Here is a 20141-nt window from a genome sequence, read left to right on the forward strand (position 1 = left end):
GAGGACCCTATGAATAAAGACCTTTCGTTTTACTTAACTACCTGATTAACATACAGTACTTGCTCAGTGGAGACTGTGGACTGACAACTTCATTTTGCGTAAAGAAAGGTCTGCTTTTTACCTTCTCATTACAACTATTTTAAGCAAATATACGTAAAGAACACATGCACTAATGACAGACCAACATTTCCACTTTTCTAAGTATTTAACATTATGTTGATAAAGACCATTCAAGTAACCGTACTTCTTGCCTTAAAACATGATGTTAGTTAATTGATTGCCCATTACACCACAGACATTTAGGATAGCAATGAAGGCCCTCCATCTCTGTCTGCCCTTGGCCATGTAGAAGAATTCTTCATTGCTGTTTCCATAACAATTTTTATTTAGACCAATCAGGGTTGTTAGCTCTGAGCTGAACCCCTGAACTTGGAGGATCGGTGAACCACTCTTAGACTGGCCTTTACCCTTTGACCTGTTTGGCATGGGTGACCCCACCAAGAGCCAAAACATAAAGCCCTGACTCCAGCCAACATAGCTCTCTGGGTCACTGAAGCACACAAGCCTCCAAACCCTATGACAAGTTTGTGGTCCTCTTGGAGGAAAACATGATATGCTATTTCATACACACAAAACGCTGCAAATTTTCTCCCGTTTAGGGTATTTCATAATTCTCTACCTTTCGTAGCTCATGCTGTCCTTGTTGCATTATTTGATATCATCCCATTCTCTCTGACAGAAGGAACGGAAATTGAATCCATTAGCAAAAATAATTAATTTTGAGAGTTCCTCCCATGGGGATTACTATGAAATTACGACATGTTGATTCAGCATTTCCCCGAACTGAACATTGAAAATACTGGATTTGCTATTACAATATGCATCCCTGTGTTGCTCACTTGATGCCTTATTTGTTAAAATTAAAACAGTTTATTCTCAATCTGTGCAAATAATTTCACTTTAGCAAATACTTAGGAGACAGATTTGCTCTGTACTGGAGCCAGCAAAGATGCATTAGAGCTGAGAAATCCTTTGTAAATTGAGGCACGCTCTTCGTGGAGGTACACAATACACGCATTTTAGATGCAATCAGGTCACTATTGACTGATGAAGAATAACCAGGGAAGGTAAGGTGGACTACTTTGAGAATGATGATCCACGCTAGAGCGCAGTCTTTCTGACAGCGAACGTAAAATGTCCTTAAACAGAAAATCCTCCAAAAAGTAGTGGATATGGATCAATCTATTACCGGTGAAGCCCACTCCACCACTGAGCACATCTACACGAAGTGTGGTTGCAGGAAAGCAGCATCCATCATCTGGGACCCCCACCACCCGGGACATGCTCTCTTCTCACTGCTACCATCAGGAAGAAGGTAGAGAAGCCTCAGGACTCACACCACCAGGTTCAGGAACAGTTATTACCCCTCCAACATCAAGCTCTTGAACCAAAGGGGATAACGTCACTTCGCCCATCATTGAAATATTCCCACAATCTGTGGACTCACTTTCAAGGACTCTTCACCTCGTGTTCTCAATGTTTATTGCTAATTTGTTTACTATTATTATTTCTTTCTTTTTTACTTGCAGTTTGTTGTCTTTTGCACGCTGGTTGAACACCCAAGTTGGTGTGGTCTTTCATTGATTCTATTATGTTATCATACTATTACAAACTTATTGCATATGCCTGCAAGAAAATGAATCTCAGGGTTGTGTATGGAGACATATATATGTAGTCTGATAATAAATTCACCTTGAACTTTGATCAATGTCAAATGACCTAGTCACCTTACACTATCTCTGAATTTCTATGCTATTTGAGTTGATGGAAATTTATACTGTTGCCAGAAATTAAAATTAGCTGAGGTTAAAAAGGGCAATACCTGTACGTCTGAAGTAAGGACTACAATTTTAGGCTTCATCGTGTCAAAAAAAAAGAGAACAGATCATCTGGTTTCTTAATGCAAAAGCTCAGAAGAAATACAAACCGAAAATGCTGGAAAAACTCAGGATGTCAGGCAGCATCCACAGAAGGAAAAACGAGTATTTCTGTCTTCTGAGCTTCGAAAGCATTTCTTGTTTTTATGTCAGGTTTCTAACATCTGCCGCTTTTGGATTTTCATATTTTGAAGCAGTCTCTTCTTGGATCTAAGTTATTCAGGAAAACATAAAGGATCAACTTGAGTTGATTACTAACTGCCTGTTCCAAAGAAAGCTAAGGCTTTTTGGCCTTTTGCAGTCAGTCCATCTCAGACTGCTTTGTGAGCAGTGACTGAAACAATCAAAGCTTTTACATGGTGGAGGTTGAATTCCTGTGCATCTGGCAAATTCACCATTGAACCTTTCAGACAGCCTGCTAAAGAGAAGTTCTTGGCAATATGAATCCTCAGATTTACATCAGGACTACATGGCATACAAATTCTAACCCTGTTCCAAAAGAATACATACAAGTAAGTGTTTGACTTATTTTACTCTTTGCTAACTTTGTTAACTATCAGATAATATTTTGAATAAAATTTATTTTTGAAAATTTATATTATTGAAGTTTTTTTTTTGTTTTAATTACTAAAAGTAAAACTGGACAGGTTGGCGAATTCCAGTATGGACTGGTTCATCGATGCCCAACACGCCTCTTTGAGAGGGGCCTGTAATCTGCAGATAGCAGGAAAGCAAGACACTTGCTCTTCAACGAAAGCAGAAAATACTGGAAACACTGAACTTGTTAGGCAGCATTTGTGGACAGAACAATGGAGTTAATGCTTCAGTTTGAAGGGCCGTCATCAAAACTGGGAAGGAGAAAAGCAATTTTAGTTTTTCTCTCTTTTTCTTTTCCAGTTCAGAGTCTTTAACCAGAAATGTTAAATCACTATTTCTGTCCACAGACACTGCCTGTGTGGTTTGAGCATTTTCTGTTCTTTCAGATTTTCACCATTCCCAGTTTTTATTTTAGTTTCATTGCCTCAATCCCGAGGTTGGAAATAAAGTGCCTGAAAAAGATCTAGTGATGTCTATGACCCATATCATGCGTCAAACTAGCTAAACAGCCCAGGATTTGAAGCATTTCCACAGACAACAAAGGGAGAGGGAATAAAATGCAAAGTGTAATTAACTTTATGACAATTTTATAGACCATTAAATAGAAGTTGGAGTCTATATATTGGATTAGAGTGGAGACTGAAATATAATAAATACATTTGTAATATTTTTATTTTGAGATCCTATCTATTTTGAATTACTTATTTGATAAAGTTATATAAAATTAGTTGCTAATTATAAAAGTTATATGAAATGGCCAGAAAACATGGTAAGAAAACAAGTGTAGTTCAGCTTGAACAGGTACAGGTTTCTCTTTCCAAAGATGCTCCCAGATCTTCTCTGAAGATTCAATGATTTCAATTTCAGATTTTTAGCACCTGCAGTCATATTATTTCAACTGATTTCCCATGACTTGCTGGAAGAAGGTGCAAACAATGCAGACAGCATAGGAGATTTTAATCAGCTACAGCCACTTCCACAGTAAACTTACACACTGAATACCTATGTCCTTATTGCCATAGCAGTGTAGCAGTTAGTGTGCCAATGTTACGGATTGGGGTGTCAGAGTTCAGAGGTGAATTCCGATGTAATCTGTAAGGATTCTGTATGTTTGCCCTGCAGAATACATGGGTTTTCTCTACAAGCTCTGGTTTCTTCTCACAGTCCAAGGACACACCATTTGGTAGGTTAATCGGTCATTGTAAATCATCAAATGATTAAACTAGGATTAAATTGGACAGATTGAAGTGCTGGAAGGGCCTATTCTATGCCGTATCTCAATAAATAAAAAATAATAATTCTTTATTGGCTCATGCATTCTCTGATCATAGTTTTCGCTGAGTAGGCCTATCCCTAAGTGTCCCCGAAATACTCTGTTGCTTGTGAGATGTAATTGCGCCAGGGCAGATTTTCTTCCCTAAAAATAAATTCTCCAGCCATCTCACTGGGATCCAAACTCATGTCCAGTCTAGATGCTGGTTCAGAAATGTAATCATTATATTATGATACTCCTTTGACATGATCATCACTGCAGAATCAGGGCTATTGAGTCGAGGGAGGTAAATGACAACATTAGACTTGGCTCCATTATTTTGGGTTTAAAACCACCAGAATGATTCGTGGCATTTGCCTCATGTGTGTTTGTACTTTTTACCTTTGTAATAGAAACTCCCAGAGCACAAAAAAAATTAAATCAAATGAACTCAGAAATTAAACATAGCACCAATACAAAACATGAAATCACCCTATGCTGTACAATTTGAACCAAACTGTGTTTTAAATGATATTTACTTATACTGGCAGTGATGTTTTAATTGAATATAGAGTACAACAAAGTAGGAATCCTGCACAGTCAAGCTTTCTTATTTCACTGACCCCTACCATTAACGAGGGGTCCATTGACCCCAGGTTGGGAATTGCTGTCGCTGTTCTCCTTCAAGGTGACACGTGGTTTGAAACAGAAACAACACTCTTCGTATTGCTGCATCTTCTGGATTGCCCGTAAGGCAAACAATTGATCCTCTCCAATATATGGCTCAGTGTTAACTATTATTTAATAATTCTTCAGAATAAATGAATGTTTAGAAGAATGAGGAAGGCTCTCATTGAACCATATCAAATATTGAAAGGCCTGGATAGAGTAGACGCGGAGAGGATGTTTCCTATAGTGGAGGAGCCGCGGACTAGAGGACACAGCCTCAGAAAAGAAGAACCTCTCTTTAGAACAGAGATGAGGAGGAATTTCTTTAGCCAGTGGTTGGGGAGTCTGTGGAGTTCATTGCTACAGACAGCTGTGGAGGCCAAGTCGTTGGGCACATTTAAAGGGGAGGTTGGTGTTCTTGATTAGTAAGGGTGTCAAAGGTTATGGGGAGAAGGCAGGATAATGGGGGTGAGAAGAATAATGAATCAGCCTTGATAGAATGGCGGAGCAGACCCGAAGGGCTGAATGGCCTAATTCTGCTCCTATGTCTTATTGTCTAATGGTTATTCAAAACTGAGATGAAAGGGAATTTCTTCATCCTAAGGCTGGACACTGTGAATTCTCTACCCCAGAGGGAAGTCAAGGCTTCAGAAAACGCAGGTTAAGATTTCTAGACATCATTGGAATCAAGGAATCTGGAGCTAGTGCTGGCAAATGTCCCTGAAGTAAAAGAATTAGGCAAGATCTTAATGAGAGTGAAGTAGGAAGGGTTTGCATTTCCTAGTTTCTTAGCAGTGTCCCAGACAATATTTGTCCCTCGAGTACAATTACTAAATCTGGTCATTATATCCCTATTACATTGCAATTTTCAGTCGCTTGTGTGTTTCACATTAAAAAAAAATGAACACACGCCAAGATTGTTGGCTGTAAAGTGCTCTGGGACATGAAGCTTTAAAGACGCTATAAAAGTGCAAGTCTTTCTTTAATGTCCTGCTCATGAAACATGGGTTTTCCACCAATCATTGAGAATTGACCAAAAAAAAAGTACGTGTTCAAAGTATTGTCAATGTTATTGCATTTGTTACAAAGAAAATTAACAAAACATATAATTGAATTTCCTCGGACTGTTCTCAGTCCTTTTGGGAAATTGAAAAGAATAATATGGATTCAACTCTGCTATTGATTTGTTTTTCTTTCTGCCTTGTGGAAATGTCATCACCAGCACTCAACATTTATTGTATCACACAAAAGCCAGCATTCTAAGCACCACAGATGTGTGTTAGTGTTTCAATGCATGAATCACCTCCCCACTATCAATTAACTATTGTTAATTATGGGCATTATTATTTGCATGTTCATTATCTTTTTGTAGGTTCATTGTGTTCCTCTGCCTTTGAAGCAGTGCCCTTATATTTCTTCCATAAGACAAATGAAATTCTATTGATTGATGTTCCCTCAGAATCAGAATTAGGTTTAATATGTATCACTGACATATGGTGTGAAATTTCTCCCTCACTCTCCCACTTTCAAATCTCTTAATATCTCTTCTTTCAGTTAGTCCTGATGAAGGGTCTCGGCAGGAAACGTCGACTGTACTTCTTCCTATAGATGCTGCCTGGCCAGCTGCGTTCCACCAGCATTTTGTGGGTGGTGTGAAATATGTAGTATTTTGGCCCCAGTACATTGCAATGCAGAATAATAATGCATAATAATAAAAACTATAAATTGCAATAAAGTATATATCAATTTTAAAAAATTGAATGAGTTGTGCAAAAAGAGGGGAAAGAAAAAAATACAGAGGTAGTGCTTAAGGGCTCTTTGTCCATTCAGAATCTGACGAAGGGTCTCGGCCCGAAACGTCGACAGCGCTTCTCCTTATAGATGCTGTCTGGCCTACTGTGTTCCACCAGCATTTTGTGTGTGTTGCTGTTTGAATTTCCAGCATCTGCAGGTTTCCTCGTGGAGGGAAAGAATCTGTTTCTGAAACATTGAGTGTGTGTCTTCAGGATCCTGTACCTCCTTCTTACTGGTAGCAATGGGAAGAGAGCATATTATGGGTGATGGGGTCTTTAATGATGGATGCCACCTTTTTGAGGCATCAACTTTTGAAGTGTCTTGGACGTTGGGGAGGTCAGTGTCCATGATGGAGTTAGTTGGCCAAGTTTACAGCATTCTGCAGCTTTTACTATTCCTGTGCAGTGCCCCCTCAGCCAGTTAGAATGCTTAAAATTTAATACATTGACACAATTAGTTTGGACTTCTAAACCAACACACAAAATTCAGTGGGTCAGACAGCATCTCATGAGATGGGTGGAGCTATCAACATCATCATCGTTATCTGCCGTGTCGCATGACATAGGCAATCGTAGTCTTGTGACCATGATTGTTCTTGGCTAATTTTTCTCCAGATGTAGTTTTCCATGCCTTCTTTTGGGCAGTATCTTTACAAGGCCATGACCCCAGTCATTATCAGATGTAGGAGCAGAATTAGGCCATTTGGTCTATTGAGTCTGCTCTGCCATTCCATCATGACTGATCCAATTTTCCTCTCAGCCCCGATCTCCTGCTTTCTCCCCGTATCCCTTCATGCCCTGAACAATCAAGCATCTGTCAACCCCTGCCTTAAATAAACATAAAGGCTTGGCCACTACAACTGCCTGTGGAAAGGATTCCACAGATTCACCACTCTCTGGCTAAAGAAATTCCTCCTCATCTCCATTCCAAATGAATATCCCTCTATTCTGAGGCTGTGTCCCCTGGTCTTACACTCTCCCACCATAGGAAACATTTGATAGGTTTCAATTAGGTCACCCTCCTCATTCTTCTGAATTCCAATGAATATAGACCCAGAGCCATCAAACGCCCTTCATATGACAAACCGTTCAAACCTGGAATCATTTTCATGAATCCCTTTTAACACTCTCCAGTTTCAGCACATCCTTTTTGAGATAAAGTTCATAAAACTGCTCACAATACTCCAAGTGAGGCCTCACCAGTGCTTTATAAAGTCTCAGCATTACATCCTTGCTTTTATATTCTAGTCCTCTTGAAATAAATGTTATCATCTCATTTGTCTTCCTCACCACAGACTCAACCTGTAAACTAACCTTTAGGGAATCCTGCACAAGGACTCCCAAGACCCTGTGCACCTCAGTTTTTTTGTATTTTCTCTCCATGTAGAAAATAGCCAAACCTTTCATTGTTTTGACCAAAGTGCATGACCATAGAATTCCTGACACTGTATTCCATCTGCCATTTCTTTGCCCATTCTCCTAATCTGTCTAGGTCCTCCTGTAACCTCTCTATTTCCTCAAAACTATCTGCTCCTCCAACTGTCTTCATACTGTCTGCAAACTTTGCAACAAAGCCATAAATCCCATCATTCAAATCATTGACATATAACGTAAAAAGAATCGGTCCCAACACAGACCCCTGTGGAACACCACTAGTCACTGGCAGCCAGCTAGGAAAGACACCCTTTATTCCCACTCTTTGCTTCCCGCCAATCAACCACTGCTTTATCCATGATAGAATCTTTCCTGTAATACCATGGGCTTGTAGCTTGTTAAGCAGCTTCATGTGTGGCACCTTGTCAAAGGTCCTCAGAAAATCCAAGTACACCACATCAACAGATTCTCCTTTGAGAGATCACTCCTCTTTTATGCCTCTGTAATTCCCTTTACTCCAGTGTAACACTGAAACATCTGACTTCAGCTTCTCCTTCTTAAATTTCAGGATGAACTTGATCATATTATGATCACTTGCCCCTAAGGGTTCTTTTACCTTAAGGTCTCCAATCAATTCTGGTTCATTGCAGAACACACAATCACACTTTTCAAGTTGTCTGTCTTTTACGTTGCAACTCATCCTGTTGATTGCAATTTAGCCCCATCACAGCCTCTCCTCACTACTCATTGTCTCTTTCTGTAAACCATCTACCTCGTCTTCAGTGCTGCTATCCGCTTTTCCTACAATACTTCTTGCATTGAAATATCTGCAGCTCAGGATGCTAGCTGCACCATGCTCAACTTTCTGATCCATAACTTTATCTGATGTCTTAACAAGATCTGCATCCACAACCTCTCCACTAACTGTTCTGGCACCCTCATTCCCACCCCTCTGCAAATGGATTAAACCCCACTTTGCAGCATTAACAAACCTTCTCACTAGGATATTAGTTCAGGTGCAGACTGTCTCTTCTGTGCAGGCCCCACCTTCCCTGAAAGAGAACGCAGTGATCCAAAAATCTTATGCCCTCCCTCGTACACCAACTTCTTTGTCACGTATTAAACTGTATAATCTTCCTAGTTCTGGCCTCACTAGCACGAGGCACAGCTAACAATCCTGAGATCACAACCCTGGAGGTCCTGCTCTTTAACTTAGCACCTAACTCCCTGAACTCCTTACGCAGAACATCGTCACTCGTCCTATTCATGTCATTGGTACCTACATGGACCATGACTTCTAGGCGGTCACCCTCCCATTCAAGAATGCTGAGGACTCGAACCGACATATCCCGGACCCTCGCACCCGGGAGGCAACGTACTGTTCGGGAATCGTGTTCTCACCTACAGAACCACCTGTTAGTTCCCCTAACTAATGAATCCCCTATCACCACAGCGTGTTTCTTCTCGCCCCTTCACTTCTGATTTACAACGAGATCTAGGTGTTCTTGTACATCAGTCAATGAAAGCAAGCATGCAGGTACAGCAGGCAGTGAAGAAAGCTAATGGCATGCTGGCCTTTATAACAAGAGGAATTGAGTATAGGAGTAAAGAGGTCCTTCTGCAGCTGTACAGGGCCCTGGTGAGACCCCACCTGGAGTATTGTGTGCAGTTTTGGTCTCCAAATTTGAGGAAGGACATTCTTGCTATTGAGGGAGTGCAGCGTAGGTTCACAAGGTTAATTCCCGGAATGGCGGGACTGTCATATGTTGAAAGATTGGAGCGACTGGGCTTGTATACACTGGAATTTATAAGGATGAGAGGGGATCTCATTGAGACATATAAGATTATTAAGGGATTAGACACGCTGGAGGCAGGAAGCATGTTCCCGCTGATGGGTGAGTCCAGAACTAGAGGCCACAGTTTAAGAATAAGGGGTAGGCCATTTAGAACAGAGATGTGGAAAAACTTTTTCACCCAGAGAGTTGTGGATCTGTGGAATGCTCTGCCCCAGAAGGCAGTGGAGGCCAAGTCTCTGGATGCATTCAAGAGAGAGTTAGATAGAGCTCTTATAGATAGCGGGGTCAAGGGATATGGGGAGAGGGCAGGAACGGGGTACTGATTGTGTATGATCAGCCATGATCACAGTGAATGGCGGTGCTGGCTAGAAGGGCTGAATGGCCTACTCCTGCACCTATTGTCTACTGTCAGTGCCAGAGACTCAACCACTTTGACTTTCCTCTGTTATGTAATCCCCCACCCCACAAAAGTTTCTAAAGTGATACACCTGTTGTTGAGGGGATGGCCACAGGGGTGCTCTGCACTGGCCCCGTACCCCCTTTCCCCTTCCCAAAAGTCATTGAGTTTCCTGTGTCCTACATCTTGGGTGTAACTACCTCTCCATGTGTCCTGTCTATCACTCCCTCAGCCTCCCGAATGATCTAGATTGCATTCAGTTCCAGCTCCAGCTCCTTAACGCTGTCTTTTAAGAATCTGCAGCCAGATGCACTTCTTGCAGTTGTAGTTGTCAGGGGCACTGGCGGTCTCCCTGTCAACCCACATCCCACAAGAGGAGCATTCTACTATCCTGTCTGCCATCCCTACTGTCCTAGCTGAGCAGATATAAAGACGAGAATGAAAAAACTTGAGCTTTTTCCCCTTTGCTTTCTCTGACTGAAACCTCTCTTTGTTGTGTTACGAACCCCGTAACTGGGTCACTTACCAGCAAAGATAGAGAGGTCTGTTGAAGTCTGATGGTACTATTTTTAACAGTATTTATTGATAAAAATACACAAAAATAATATCAATGCAAACATACAGATAATATACGTCGTCAATACTAAATCAAAAAGCGCGGGTATAATAATAATCAACAAGAAATAGCTCTATCGTTGTCTAGGGGATAATGTATTGTCCGATGGAAATATAAAAGTCACTCAAGTTCATTTAGGCTGCAGCTTTTGGCTGGAGAGAGAGACAGGGTTTAGAACTTGCCCGTTTTCCTTTCTATGATGTCAATCCTTCGAAATGTCGTCGGTGTCCTTTTCCTTTTAGCTAAGCCGTCTTCCGTGGTCAGTCCCACCAATTCCGAGGCAAATGGAAAAGGACGCACGTGGGCTTTCCACCGGCTGTCGCTATTAAACGCTGTCTAGCGTTTCTCCTGGTGCGTCTAAAGGGGTTGTTCCCCAGACCCTCTTTTATCCTTACTCACGGGGTTTCAGATGTCAATCAGGTTGGGATGATGGCATCCCCCCAACCAGCCCAAGTTGCTCATTCCTTGAGGACTTCGATGACTAGCATAGTGCTCAATACACAATTCCATCTCCAAGAGACAATGGCCGCTTCCCGTGGCTTTGTATCGCTGAGGGGCCAGGACATTCCAAACCCCCTGTGGATTCTGCGTCTCTCTCTCATTTCCTGGGTCTCCTGACCTGAATTAATAGCAATCTTGCGATTGTCAAAAAGGAGGGGGGCTACTTCGTACCCTTCGGCCCCTCAGAGTTGGGGCACAGGCGTAACAGTTGAAACTCGAAGAGCTGAAGCCTCAAGCTCACCTCTCCACTACTCCACTCAGTCTCCACCTCTGTCCACTCAGACATCGGCTACTACGCTTGCCTCTCCCTTCCTTTGATTTGCTCTGGCTAATCAATCCCAAGGGCTAGCTGGTCGCTGTTCAAAGCTCTATTTCGCTCTCCTGACCCGCCGCTGCCTTTTACCCTCAGGCAGTGGAACTGATTGGGGTCCCCTCCTCTCAAAACTTCCAAAGTCCAGATTGGCCACTGGTCAAAGCTTTTGTTGTTGATGCTCTTCGGAGATTGTCTGCCTGGCGTCAGTGGTCACGCAGCCAGGACTTGTGATATGCCCCTGCTGCTCATAAGATGATCTACCTCCTGTTCCCATGGTTTTACATGGCCCGGATCGGGGGTGGGCTAAGAACAGCTACTCCTTGCCCAAGGGTGACCTGCAGCCTAGTCACCTTACACCTCCTTTGTTAGAGCCATATCTTCACCCCACCACCCACAAAAAGGGCATGGGAAGAGGCCCTTTTGCCCACCAAGTTCATGCCAACCAACATGCCCATCTGTGCTACTCCTATTGCGTGTATTTCAAAGTTCAAATATTCAAAATTCAACTAAATTTATTACCAAAGAACACACATGTCACCAGATACCATCCTGAGATTTATTTCCTTGCGGGTGTTCACGGTAAATGCAAAGAGCACAATAGCATCAATGAAAAGCTGCACACAGCAGAGACCGAAACACAACTTATGTGCAAAATGCAACAGACTGTATAAGTGCAAAAAGAATTTTAAAAAAATAAGCAATAAATATCGAGAAGATGAGTCCTTGAAAGTGAGTCCATAGCTTGTAGGGACAGTGCAGTATTGGGGCAATTGAAATTATCCCCTCTGGTTCAGGAGCCTGATGGCTGAGGGGTAATTACTGTTCCTGAACATGGTGGCGAGGGACCTAAGACTCTTGTACCTCCTTCCTGAAGGCAGCAGTGAGTAGAGAGCATGGCCTGGATAATGGGGGGTCCTTGATGATGGATGCTGCTTTCCTGCAATGGCGCTCCTTGTAGGTGTGCGCAATGGTGGCACATCTGACCCACATCCCTTTAAACCATGTTTCCCAAAGTTTTTTGCCTTACCGCCACCTTGGCTCCCTGCTTTTTCATCTTTCAATGAGACGGGCGTCCTTTTGTGCAGTAATATCAGCTTTTCAACATCGGGCTGAATGCCACTCAGATCCCCAAGTTCAGTACTGTAATTTGCAGCTCGTTTCTTTGCTTTGAAAGATGTTGGTGACTGCATTGAAAACGTACTGCACTAAATATGATGTTGGAAAGGCAATAAAGAAGACCTTGACCTTTTTCCACAGTGCAGGATAGTGCTCAGAGATTTCTTTCTGCAACCAAATGTCTTGATATGATTTATTTGAACCTTGGGTTCAACTCAAAGTCATTTTGTAGTGAGATCAGTTCTTCCTCAATCCTTCCTGTTAACTCTTCATTATTAGCGTTCAAGAATGGATTTATTACCCAATCTGGAATTTAGATTGAGAGAAGATCCTGGAATCTCTCTGACATGCCTTTATGCTGCTCACTCAGGTGGGCACAGCATACTTGAAGATCATCATCAGGTATTCTTTCTTTCTCTTCCAACTCAAAGAGGTTTGGACATTGGAAAAGGTTACGATGGCCAACGCTTAAATAAGGTTAACTCAGACAGAAATGTGGAGGCGACGGGTTTGACTTTGGTAAGATTCACATCATTTCTTTGCAATTGAAGATTTATTTCATTGAAATTGGTGAATATTTCGATAGATAAGCAATGCCACGCCTAATGTTCTGAATTTCATCACAGTTTCAAAAAGCACATAACTAGATCTCAGGTGAGAGCAATCTGACTTCTGTGTGCAACAGCAAATGTTCAAACTATTCATCATTTTCAATACAGAGCTCTTGAAGTAGTTGAGAATTGAGAGCAAGAGACTTGACTTTATTTACCACTGTGATAGCACTATTTAATGATTTGTGCAACCGATCACTTAAGTTTTTTGCAACAAGATGCTGTCTATGAACTAACCAGTGTATGGTAAATATGTCGGGTACAGCTTTTTTCAAGATAGTAATAACCCCAAAGTGGCATCCTGTCATTGATGGTCCCCCATCTGTTTCACAAGCAAGAATGTTGGTGAGCAGAATATCCTTCTCTTAGAAACATTGCTCAACAACATGAAATGGTGACTCCCTGTTCATATCTGTTTCTAAGTCCCCTTGCAGATAACAACATTTGAACCATCCTTTCATCTTTTAGGAAGCAAACAAAACCAAGAAGTACAGATTCATTGCCTTTCAAAATTGTCTCATCCAACTGCAGAGCAAATTCTTTTGTCCTAAGTATGTTGCACAATGTGTCTTCCACGTTCTCAGACATTTCATCTATTCATATTTGAACAGAGCTGTGGCCAAGCAGAATCACATTAATTATTTGGCCTGGTGGCTTATGCAAAACTGTACTCAGAATCCCCTTTACTGCTGGCAGAATCAGTTCTTCTCCAATTTTATGGGGCTTTCCAGATTTAGCAACGAGCACTGAAAAGTCATATGAAGCACGCAAACCATCACTGTTTTGTTGTGAGGTGCTGGCAAATGTTTTGAAGTGTTTTCTGTTTCTGAAAGTTTTCACAAAATGACTGAAAATAAGCCACGTTTGCAATATTACAGTGTATTCTCTCCAAATGCTCAAGGAGGCCGGATGGTTTCATTGCTTCATTTGAAGAAATCTTTATCACCCAGCAGACACATTGGCTATTGTTGGTTGCTTGGTGCTGGTATAAATCCATATTTCTGATACACCACACTACACTGTCTGCACTTCTTCTTCATTTGGTCTGCTTCTGCCATTTTCATTATGGACTAACAACCACGGCCAATAAATCCAACCGCAAGTGCTGTAATTAATAAGGGAGAGGTTATGTTGCCATCATAGCTCAGGTAAAACTTGAGCTGAAGGTACAAGGCTGCCTGAAGGTACATAAGAAGACCAAAGTGGCAGATTTTGAACTTTACCCCATTGAATGTCATACCCTAATTCACAGGAACTGTGTCTCTGCGTGATTAGAACATGGGAATCATTCTAGCTGCATTAACACTGTAATACAGTCATGAGTAGCAATAATACACGAGCCGGGCCCAGAAATAACACAATTTCTTCAGTCCAGATTTCTGATGAGGTGCCAAATTCGGAAGTGTCACACTGCTTTTCAGCAGCTATAATGCACATCGAGCGAATCCTACGAGAAGGCTGGACTAGCAAGAGATGAGATTACAATGATCATTGTAATCAATTATGGGGCAATAAGGATCAAATGCTTATAAGTAATTAATTTCTTAAATTAAACCTGTAATTCCTCAGCTGTCTCTCTTGCTACTGAGTGCCTCCCTACCCCAGTAACCTTTATCACCCACTGAGAAACCTCTGCTGCCCCCGAGAGGGGTAATGATATCATCCACCTTGGGAGCCATGTTCTGAATGATAGACAATTAGACGCACTGGATTTCCAAGCAGACTTGGGATGCATGCTTTTGGAAAGCCATGGGCAAGTAAAGACATTAATCGTGAAGGTTTGTGGGATTTTGTTCTTTATACCTAGAATATAAAGGAATAAACTTTGCAGTACACTAGGGCAAAGCTTTAATCGACCAGATTCATTCAAGTTTAGAAGAAGGAGTAGTTCTGTGGCCTGGTACAGCCTCAGAAACCAAGAACAAAGCTGAGGAGGGATTTCTTTAGCTAGAGTCTGTGGAATTCATAGCCACGTATGGCTGTGGTTGACAAGTCATTTAAAGCAGAGGTTGGTAAGTCCTTGATTAGTAAGGGTGACAAAGGTTACAGGGAGAAGGTATTGGAGTATAAAAGTATAAACTTTAACTATGAAGTCAGTTATTTGCTATGCAAGTACTCAATTTAGTAGAATGAAATCTTAGGAATGTAGAGGTAGCTAAAGAGCTAAAGAAATGTAGATTAGAACATTGCTCAGTTCTGAGTTTATTATTTGCTATGCACAATGTACGTGCAGCACGTGTAAAATGCAACTAGAGATTGCTATAAAAGCTGCAGTGTCCGGGGATCGGTGGGCAATCAGCGACTAGCTCAATGACTGTCTCAGCTTTGATTTGCAAATTAAAGTTTAACCCTTCTTGAAGAATCTTCTGCGTCTCCTGGTCATTTGTGAGGCACGAAAAACCACGACAAAGGCAGGTTAATGGGGTTAAGAGGGATGATAAATTGGCCATGATGGAATGGTGCAACAGACTCAAGGGGCCGTCTTCTGCTCCTATGTCGTATGCTCCCAGGGCTTTTCCCCTGTGGTCGGGTAAGATTCGAACTAGAGGGCACAGGTTAAGGATGAAAGGTGAAATATTTAAAGGGAAACTGAGGGGGATCTTCATCACTCAGAGGGTGGTGCAAATGTGGAAAGATCGCCAGTGGAATTGGTGGATGCAGATTCACTTGCAACATTTAGGAGATGTTTCGATAGCTACTGTACATGGCTGGGAGAGGTTAATAGGCCTATGGTCTGGATGCAGGTGTGGGTCTAGCCTGGGACTGGGACAGCATGAACTAGATGGTCCAAAGGGCCCATGTCTGTGCTACAGTGCTCAATATCATGAAAGCAGAGGTCCCTGCACTGATCCTTTGTTGTTGAATCTCCCCTCTCATCTCGAACTTTCCATTTCATTCTTTCCTTCCTTAATTGCATTTCATCACCCACACTTTCTGGTTCTGACAAACGTTCCAAATTCAAAGTAAAAATAAATCTCAGGGTAGTAAATGATGATATATATATATATATCATCAAAACAAATATACTGTCTGTCACCTATACTACCCTGAGATGCATTTTCTTGCAGGCATTCACAGTAGAACAAAAGAATACAATAGAATCTATGGAAGACGCCATACAAATTCTAACAAACAAGCAATGTGCAAAAGGAGGTGATTTGTGCAAAAAAAAATTAATAACAATAACAATAAAATAAATAAGTCACACAAAGAACATGAGTTGTAGAGTCCTTGAAAGTGAATCCACAGGTTGTGGGATCAGTTTTGAGTTGAGGTGAGTGAAGCTATCCACGCTGGTTCAGGAGATGATAAAGAGTAAAAACTGATCCTGAACTTAGAGGTATGGATGCAAAATATCCCGTACCTCCTTCCTGATGGCAGCAGCGACAAGGGAGCGTGACCTGGATGGCATGGGCCCTTGATGTTGAATGCTGCTTTCTTGTGGCTGCACTCCGCGTAGATGTGCTCAAAGGTGGGAGAGGCCTTTGTCTGTGATGGACTGGCCTGTGTCCACTACTTCTGTGTAGGCACTTTGACCCTTGAGCAGCAGCTTGCATTGTTTCCTTCAGTAGGTCCAAATGTTCTGCTTCTTCTTTCCACACTCTTCCCTTCCTTGAACCTTTCCTGTTTGCCTTGATGACAGCCATCTGCAACCTCTGGCACCAGACTCTCTGTTATAGGAAGACCACATACCCAGCAGAGATTGGCTGCTGCGCCTGGCCTTCCTTATCTGATTTTCATTCTCTCACTTATCGATCACTCTTCTTAAGCTGTCTGATCCATAGCATTGATCATTCACAGGAGAGATGATTGTATTTTCATTTAGCAACAATGCAGAGGATTAGGTGACTCTGTTAATCAACATTGTACTGGAGGAAAGGAACTGTTGGCATTTTGGGTCGAAGCCATATGTCAGTGTGCTGAGTTGCTGCAGCTCTAGGGCTTGCTGCTGTAGATGCCAGCATCTGGAGCCAGAGAGTTATAGAGCACTACAGCACAGAAACAGGCCCTCCAGTGCATTTAGTCATGGTGAATTGTTATTCTGCCTAGTTTCATCAACCCACACCTCTACATCCCTCCCATCTATGTATTCAGTCTCTTGTGTCTCACTGCTGATCAAGCCTGGTGTCCACACTGTGCGAAAGTCTTAGGCACATACGTATAGCTGGGATGCCTAAGATTTTTGCACATTACAGTATTTGTCAACATGGAGTGGAACGCAAGTTTTAAAATCTGGCAGGAGCAATGGATGTTGGGAATGGTGAGGGTGGAACGCCGTGGGAGGGGTGTGGGACAGGTGGCAGAGATGGAGGCCAAGGGTTGGGGTGGGGGAGGTGTGGCGCTGGTGCAGACACACCCAGCCCTGAGAAACCAGGCAATGTCATTTGATTCTAAACAACTGGCTTTTTGATCATTACAGAATGAATCTCTGGTGCTTCCTGCTCCCTTCCCCTTTTTCCAACCATGAAACCCTTCTCCCTACCCTCTTCCCACTCTCAGCTGACAATAGAGCCCATAGCAGAATCAGGTTTATCATCACTCACATATGTCATGAAATTAGTTTTTTTTTGCAGCAGTACAGTGCAATACATAAAATTACTACAGTACTGTACAAATGTCTTAGGCACCTAGCTATCTGTGCCTAAGACTTTTGCACAGTACTGTCTAAACATAATTTCTGATTGTTTTCTTTCAGGAGAAAATACCTTTCTTCAACTGGGATCAAGTCATCAAATTTATTTATAAAGCACATTTAAAAATAACCCATGTTGACCAAAGTGCTGTACAAACCATAACAGGTAGTTAAAATCACAAATACAAGAAGCAGATATAAACAACAAGGCACTCAGCTTATAGGCACAAAATAAATAACACATGAGCCTAGCCACAAGCCAAAAATCAGCCACATCAGGAAGATTCAAACGCTAGTCAATGGTAAGTTTTGAGCCTGGACTTAAAAGAGTCGATGGAGGGGGCAGATCTGATAGGGAGCGGAATGCTGTTCCACAGTCTAGGGGCTGCAACAGCAAAGGCGCGGTCACCCCTGAGCTTCAATTTAGATCGCGGGACAGCCAGGAGCCCCAAGTCAACCGACCTGAGGAGGAAATAGAATAAGAGATAAGAAGGTCTGCGATGTAGGAGGGGGCCAGCCCATTTTGGATAACATAGTTTGATTCTGCTGCTCTTTAAATAGACTCAGTTTTCTGAGTGAATTGACATTGCTTGTTTTATACAACATTACTGTCTATCAAATGCACTGTCCCAACTCCCGTTTACAGACATGTCAGTAAAAACTCTTTCATTAGCATGAGTAGTTCTCTTGTTGAAATTGGGATCATTAAACAATTGTTGCCTTATCATTTTCCTCTGCTGACATTCAAATGGCAAGTTTATTCTGTACATTCTTCATAGATTATCTTTGTATTTGTATTGGTGAGGAATAAGGCATATATATCTGCTTATGCTCTTCTTAAAGTTTAGTAAGCTTGATAAGACTCCAGCAATAGATGCTATGTAGCCTCCTCGCTGATGTGAGTGAGACAAATAATCCATAAGCAGGGTGGATGGGATCTTTCACGAAGATACTGGCCCTTTTCCAGCACCCATCTGTATATATGTTCTTAAGGGTGGGTGGTCTGGTGCTGGTGCTGGTGCTGGTGATGCATTGGGCAGTTCTGGCTACCCATGGTAGATCTGTTGTGTCTGCTGCTGTGCAGTTTCCTACCAGGCAGTGATGTTGCTTGTTAGGATGCTCTCTATTGCACATCTCTAGAATGGCGTGAGTGTAGATAAGACCATAAGACATAGGAGCAGAATGAGGCCATTCAGCCCATCGAGTCTGCTCCACCATTCTGTCATGGTTGATTTATTATCCCTCTCAATCCCATTCTTCTACCTTCTTCCCGTAACCTCTGACACCCTGACTAATCAGGAACCTATCAACCTCTGCTTTAAATATACTCAATGACCTGGCCTCCACAGCCATCTCTGGCAATTAATTCCACAGATTCACTAGCCTCTGGCTAAAGAAATTCCTCCTTCTCTCTGTTTTAAATGGACGTCCTTCTATTCTGAAGCTGTGCCCTCTGGCTATACCAACTATGAAAACATCCTCTCCGCTTTCACTCTATTTAGACCTTTCAATATTCGAACGGCCACATATGTGCATAGTACAGTTTCATCCACATGGAATTTAGCATTTTGGAATTATTGACTATTTAATTGTAATTGCCCAGGTTTATTGCAGATGGGTGATATTATTTTAGAAGTGAACACTTTAGATAATTGACATTAATACTAATGGTTAGACAATCTAATGAATAGAATTGAGTGATTAACTGTTAACAGAGCATCTGTTATCTTCTTAGCTGTAAAGATTTGAAGATTATTATTATCAAAGTATGCATGCAGTATTCAACCCTGAGATTTGTCTTCCGGCGGGCAGCCACGTAACAAGGAAACAATATGGAACCTATATAAAGAAAATATCAAACGTCCAGCATTGCAAGTCATGCAAACAGCAAAAATTGAGCGAATAACACACAGGATATTAAACTTCAAACCACAAAGTCCTTGAAACGGTCTAGGAATGTTCAGTATAGCTCAGTTCAGTTCAATTTAGCGCTGTGTTACCTATTGGCTGTAGACTGCAGAGCCAATCAGCATTGAAATGCCCTGATCAAAATAGTACAAAATAGCAATAGTAACCAGAAACCAAAAACACATATAACATGAACTGTAGAGTCCTCTAAAAACAAGCCTTATCCACAAACTGTGTCGATCAAACGTTGCTCAAGACCCAAGACTTCTGCATTGAAACATAGAAACGTAGAAACACAGCACAATACAGACTCTTTGGCGCACAAAGCTGTGCAGACAGACGGTGCCAAACACCTGCTCACCTTCCACCTTCACCCTCGTTGATTTCAATCTTGCTAAATGCTTTAATCGGTGAGATGGATGAGTAATGGAACCGAACATGGGTTTGCGCTGGGCAATTAGACTGCGTGCTCCGTTCTCAATCTCGCTCTCAACCACACTAAATTCCCTCGGAGACAGCTAAAGCACCAGATCGCTCAGTCTGCCCAAAAACATATTATCACACAGGTTTGGAGTAGAAGTTTATTTAAAAGAAAAAGTAGTTTTGTGAACTGTCGGCAGGACGTCGC

This window comes from Hemitrygon akajei, chromosome 30 (genome assembly GCF_048418815.1).
Source record: "Hemitrygon akajei chromosome 30, sHemAka1.3, whole genome shotgun sequence".
Taxonomy (NCBI): Eukaryota; Metazoa; Chordata; class Chondrichthyes; order Myliobatiformes; family Dasyatidae; genus Hemitrygon; species Hemitrygon akajei.